The sequence below is a fragment of the Benincasa hispida genome, unplaced genomic scaffold (assembly GCF_009727055.1).
Source record: "Benincasa hispida cultivar B227 unplaced genomic scaffold, ASM972705v1 Contig446, whole genome shotgun sequence".
NCBI classification, from domain to species: domain Eukaryota; kingdom Viridiplantae; phylum Streptophyta; class Magnoliopsida; order Cucurbitales; family Cucurbitaceae; genus Benincasa; species Benincasa hispida.
In genome coordinates, this window is record NW_024064858.1 from 393661 (window position 1) to 399660 (window position 6000).

The following is a 6000-nucleotide window of genomic DNA, read 5'->3' on the forward strand; positions in this document are numbered from 1 at the left end:
GCTCATGCTATGAGAAACTGAAAGAGGGACTTAAAGATAATTTAATTCAAGAGTATTTCATCCTACTTCCACAGTAGATAATCTATCATGAAAATTTAGAATAACTCATAGCCAATCATAATCACTACATCCTCAGAAAATTTCACAATTTAAACACAAGATCCTTTTTTTAATTCAAAAAAATAAAATAAAATTTTCCTCAAAATTCAGCCAGTCAAAACAATCAATCAATAAACATGCATAAGAAAATTGTTTTTTTCTAAATAACATGCATAACAGGATAAAAACAACTAGACAAGTAAAAATATGCAATACGACCCCCACCCCAGACTTAGAAACATGCATTGTTCTTAATGCAATAAAATGAACATAGGGAGTGAGCAAAGCCAACCTGATTAATGAAGTAATCCACGTATGTCAGGCTTGCAAACCATGCTTTAATTTGAGTGCTCCTGTAAAACCTAGACCAGAAAAAGGTAAGAGTCCAAACCATGAGTGTTGAACTAAAAATTAAAATAATAAAATAAACTAGCACAGCAAAAAGAAAATAAAAACTTAGGTTGCCTCCCAAGAAGTGCTGATTTTAACGTCCAAGCCAGATGACATGGGAGATTATCCATCAAGGTACATAAAAATTCTCCCATTTTTCAGGTCCCTTCTTGCTTGAATGAATATAACCTACAAAGTCTTGTAGGCTGTCCATTTTCTCTCGGGTACCTGAAAGAAGAAAATTATTTTTGGTATTTTTAATTTTTGGAAAACAAAATAACTGAAAATTAAAAATAGACTCAAATTGATGCGACTGATAAGAATATGGGAGAGAAAGATCAATGGCAAAAGGACTCTCAAGTGATGGAACTTAAGGCTTCTCAACCTCAACCTTAATCACTTCAACCTCCTTATCTAAATTAGGTACATCTTCTCTCTCAATCTCACAAACCGACTCTTTGTATGACTTTAATGTTTCCATTTCATCCTCATCATTAGAATCTACAATAACTGACCTCCTTACCTCAGTGGCATTGGAAATATGCATCTCATACAAGGCTCTAAATGCATCAATGATGCTTGGATTTATGAAGTGTGGAAATTATGGATGATATGTGTTGATGGATAACGTTGTGCACTCAAGTTTCCTCAGCGGAATCCAAGTGTAAATTCCTCTGAGTTTTCTGGTAAGGCCAGGGTCGAACACAGGGACTTGTGAAAATAGTTGCGTTGGAGATTTTTATGAAAACTTGCGGTAACCAGTTAAATAAACAAGTGTTGGGTGGTTGTTGCATTGATGAAAATTAATAATAAATGCGGCAGAGTTTGAAAAGAGTTGGTAAACGGGAAATACGATGAATATGCGGTGAACGGGTTGAGAAGCGATTCGGCTAACACTCCCTAGGATGCATTAATGCTTTGCGATCATGCAACATGCATACAATAATAAACCACCTCTCGGCGTGAATGCTACGGCTTCTAAAGCTAGAACGCATGCGATAAATATATGATAAGTCTACAAGGTTTACACATAAACATCTATCTCTATTTATGGGATGACATTCACACAAATATGCGACCACATAATATCATTCCTATTTCTAGAATGCATGCGATGCAAGTTGACAAATAGAGCTTATCTCTAAGTCCCCATCTCTTGTTTATGCATGCCTAATCTTGCTCTTTCGAGTCTAGATTCTAACCTAGCTCTCTCGAGATATTAGGTTCTTTCTTTAGATTCCCTCTCGATAACTCTAAAGGGGTATTTTGCACAACATAAAACAGGACAATCGCAAGCAATGAACTTCCTAGATCATATTAGCTTAGTTCCTCTCAATCCATTCAACTAGTTTAGCTACTCACGCGTATTAAGAGAGTGAGCAGATGTGAAGTACAAAAATACAATGCAAGTATAGTAAAGAGCCTGGAGTAATTTCTTGCCACCAGGCGTTAAACTGTTTCTACTCGTGCTCTAAAGATATTCTTACTTTCATGAGAGTCGGCCCGCTCTCTGCTCTTACACCCCAAGGTTCTCTCTCGAGCTGTCTTGGACGATCTTGTGCGTCACCACGCTTCTCTAGCTCTGCCATAAAATGGAAAAGAAAACTATGCACAGAGGTGTGAACTTGTAAAAAGTTGAAGTAATCGACTGCTTAACCCCTTCTCTGAAGAATGCACTTAGTATTTATAGGGCATCAAAGGTGAAAGGCAGCTTCTCTCTCCTGATTGTACAGGTGGGACAACTTTAATTCCTGATTGACGTGCCGGATAATTGTCACCGATAAAGCTGGATGTACTTTATGATCGTTATCGGCTGTCAACTTAATTTGGATCCGACTGCTGTCAGCTTTTTGTCCCATCGATTTTAATTGTCCTTTCGTCTGGATGTGCCCACCATGTTGCGGTGATTCTTCTTGGGTGGATGTTTGCAAGCACAATCAATGCAAAGTCTTGCGGTGAAATTGCGCTCGACCGATGTATTCCTATGATCGCATTCTTTGCATTGCGTTAACGCATTATTCTGCACAAAAATATAAAGATCAACTGCTTTAATGCGCTGGATGCATGTGACCGCAATATTATAGAATTTATGCTTAATGGACGCAATTTAACATATTCTATCAACGCAATCCAACTTTGTTTAAGAACTTAGCACTATGATAACGTGAATTTTTGCCCGTTATCATACCCCTAAATTTAAACAATACTTGTCCTCAAGCATAAGCTAAATATTCTTTTAGCAAGTTAACCGCAAAGTTCTTTCCCTAGATTTCTCAAGAATACTTCCTTCAAGTCCTATATGATAGAATTTCCTTAAATCTTATTCAAATCTCTTCTTAAAATATTTCTAGGACTTAGGGATTTCAAGCTTAACTTTCAAAAGGACTTTACTGAATTCCGGAGCATCGCATGGTTTATTTCAAAAAGAAAATTTTCCACCGGGGTGTCAAATGATTTATCCTTGCACAAAAATTTTCTTCATTGCTATTTTTTCTGACCTTGCACTGATTCGAGTGCTTTGCCTTCATTTTGGCTTGCCTTGACGGGTGTCATGCAGACATCCAACTATGGGCAATGCACTCTTCCTCAGACTAAACTCATACCAATTTGGTAGTGGAGTTGCGGTAATTTATTTATGCATTGATCCTGGTGACTTACTTTCGTTTTGGCTTGCCCCCACGTGTGTCATGCGGACATCCAACTACGGGTTTTCACAACTTAATTCTTATCAACATGGGTTTCCCGTTGCGTTGACAGTGGAGTTGTTATTCTCACTTTCTTTTTTTTTTGTAGCAAGGTCGGAAACAAATACCCCACCCCAAATTTAAAATCTGGCAATGTTTTCATTGCCAAAAGAGTAAAATAAGTCATGTGATGATCATAGAATGCATTGTAAAGAGAGTTTGAAAGAAAGCTAGTAAAACCCCTAACTTCGAGAAATATTTTATGAGGTGAGTATCCTAAGATTTACGTTGACTCTAGTATATGACAATGTTTTCATTGCCATCTTGCAGTGATCATTCTTTGTTGGGTTACGGTGATGGAATAAGATAAGTGTTGCTTCGCGTACGTTCCGCAATCCAGCGCCTCGATTGTTGTAAGGAAAGCAAAGAGAGGGTCAAATTATTTTAAACAAAATAAAAGGATTTTTTTTTTTTTTTTTTTTTTTTTTTTTTTTTTTGTAGAATTAGGACTGAAAAGTGAAAAGATAGCTGAAGATATAGTGAAAATTCTGAGTAGTAGATAAAAGAGTTGAAGACTTGAAGTTCCCTAAAACTTGCATCCTTGATAAATTGCGATCATTTGATAATGAAGGGACCACCCACTTCCTTCTTCATTCAAAGTTTCTTAGTTCCATGCAGTTGACTTGGTGATGGCAGTTTTTTCCATGATATGCCTTTACTTGCTGCCCATTGACTTTGAATATGTTGGTTCCGTCGTCATTTGATAATTCCACCGCGCCATGCGGAAGCACTTGTCGAATTATGAACGGTTCGGACCAACGAGACTTTAGCTTTCCCGGGAAGAGTCGTAGACGTGAATTTAAAAGCAAGACTTTCTACCCAACTTGGAGGTTCTTATTGCATATGCGTTGATCATGCCAGCGCTTGGTACGCTCTTTATAAATTTTCACGTTTTCATATGCATTGTTCCTCTATTCTTCCAGCTCGACCAATTGCATTTTCTGCGCTTCCCCTGTTTTCTTTAAATCGAAATTTAGTTTCTTGACCGCCCACAATGCTTTATATTCCAGCTCCAAAGGCAAGTAACACGCTTTGCTGAATACCAACGCATAGGGGGACATACCTATAGGTGTTTTGAATGCGGTCCGGTATGCCCATAACGCATCATCAAGCTTCATTGCCCAAAGTGTGATCCTTCATCACTTATGATGGCACGAGGTGCAAAAACGGGTGAAAATATTTTTCTTCAGGAACTAGGAGACTACTGTCGCATCACTTGCGGAGCATGCAATTGCCTCTACCCACTTGGAGACATATTCTACGGCTAATAGAATATAATGCTTACTATTTGAAGGAGGGAATGGTCCCATGAAATCAATCCCCCATACGTCAAGTAGTTCCAGCTCTAAGATAGTATTCATCGACATTGCGTTCTTCCATGAAATGTTGCCAGTGCGTTGACATCGATCACATTTCATTGGGTAGTCAACAACATCCTTAAATAACGAAGGCCAGAAGAATCCACTTTGTAGAAATTTAGCTACAATACGTTATCCCCTAAAGTGCTCTCCATAAGGCAAATCGTGGCACTATGACAATATGTGTTGTTGAGCTGCATCTGGTACGCATAATCGAATGATTTGGTCTGCACCTATTTTATACAAATTCGGCTCATCCCAATAGTAGTTTCTGCATTCATTGTTGAGCTTCTTCTGTTGATGGTAGGTGTAATCTTCAGGAAATTGTTCAGAGACCAAATAATTAATGATGTCCGCATACCATGGTAGTTCTTCTATGTGGAATAGCTGCTCGTCCGGAAATACAACACTCACTTCAGATTCATTGCGGTCAACCTCGAGATTTTCCAGTCTGGACAAGTGATCTGCAACTTGATTCTCTGTCCCCTTTAGATCAATTATCTTGATATCAAATTCTTGAAGGAGGAGAAACCATTTGATCAACCTCGACTTTGCATCCTTCTTTGTCATCAAATATTTGATTATCGAGTGATCAATATGAATGAGTACCTTGGTTCCCAACAAGTATGCCCGGAATTTTTCCAACACAAAAATCACGACTAGGAGCTCTTTTTTAGTGGTGGTATAATTAATTTGAGCAGGGTTCAGAGTCTTACTCGCATATGCAATAGGGTGCAAAATTGTTTTCTTCTTTTGCGTTAGTGCGGCTCCCATCGCATAGCCGCTTGCGTCGTACATGATTTCGAACGACAGTGTCCAACTCGATGCAATTAAGACGGGTGCGGTAATCAGCGCATCCCTTAAAATTCGAAATGCATTGAGGCAATTGTTATCAAATTCAAACTTTCTATCTACCTCTAGTAACGCACTCAATGGTCTTGCTATTCTAGAAAAGTATTTAACGAATCCTCTGTAGAATTCGGCATGCCCTAAGAAGCTTCGCACTACCTTCACGTTGGTTGGAGGTGGAAGCTTTTCAATTGCGTCAATCTTTGCTTTGTCCACCTCTAACCCTTCTCGGGAGACCTTGTGTCCCAACATTATACCCTATGTCACCATGAAGTGAAATTTTTTCCAGTTGAGCACCAGGTTTGTCTCTTCACATCTTTTTAAAATTTTCTCCAGATTGGCCAGACAGACTTTATAAGTGTTCCCATAAACAGAGAAGTCATCCATAAATATTTCTACTGAGTCCTCAAGATAATCTAAAAAGATCGCCATCATGCACCTCTGAAACGTGCTTGGCGCATTGCAGAGGCCAAATGGCATGCGGCGAAAAGTAAATGTCCCATATGGGTAGGTGAATGTGGTCTTCTCTTGGTCTTCAGAAGCTATCATGATCTAGTTGT